This window comes from Octodon degus, unplaced genomic scaffold (assembly GCF_000260255.1).
Source record: "Octodon degus isolate 3935 unplaced genomic scaffold, OctDeg1.0 scaffold00268, whole genome shotgun sequence".
Classification (NCBI taxonomy): domain Eukaryota; kingdom Metazoa; phylum Chordata; class Mammalia; order Rodentia; family Octodontidae; genus Octodon; species Octodon degus.
The window spans coordinates 1,552,829-1,553,317 of NW_004524844.1; the positions used below are offsets into that span (position 1 = coordinate 1,552,829).

Consider the following 489-nt stretch of genomic DNA (forward strand, 5'->3'; position numbering starts at 1 on the left):
CGCTCTTGGCCTTGAGGGATCCAGGCAGCTTCCATGAGTCAGTCTTAACATTGATTAACAAATCAGAAGTCAGCGGGGGTGAAAGTTCACATAGGAAAAGAACTATCCAAACATAATAAAGTTATTTACCAAAGTCCAACAGCGAAATCCTCCAAGATGGCTTCATACTAACTCTGGTCCCATTAAAATAAGACCCTGGGCTGGCTGCCCACTGCACACACTCCGCTTACCCTAGAGCTGTGAGCTAACGTAGTAAAATGCAAGAAAGCAGGATGGCGGGCGTGCTGGCTCCTGATGCCAGCACTCTTGGGAGGCTGAGGCAGGAGCATCAGGACTTGGGGGCCAGCCTGGGCTACCAAATGAGTTCAAGGCCAGCCTGGACTGCCTAGCAAAAACCTGTCTCAAAAAATAAATAAATACATAATAAAAATTAAGAAAATTTTTTAAAAAAACCTAGAATCAAAACTTGTATTTTGGGGCAGGGGAGAT

At 45.2% G+C, this 489-nt stretch overlaps 1 protein-coding gene across 1 annotated transcript in view; it reads right to left on the reverse strand.

Annotated features, from left to right (window-relative positions):
- Trpm4 (transient receptor potential cation channel subfamily M member 4) overlaps positions 1-489 on the reverse strand; it is a 41,758-nt gene that overhangs the window by 28,326 nt on the left and 12,943 nt on the right. The gene's annotated exons all lie outside the window — the stretch shown is intronic.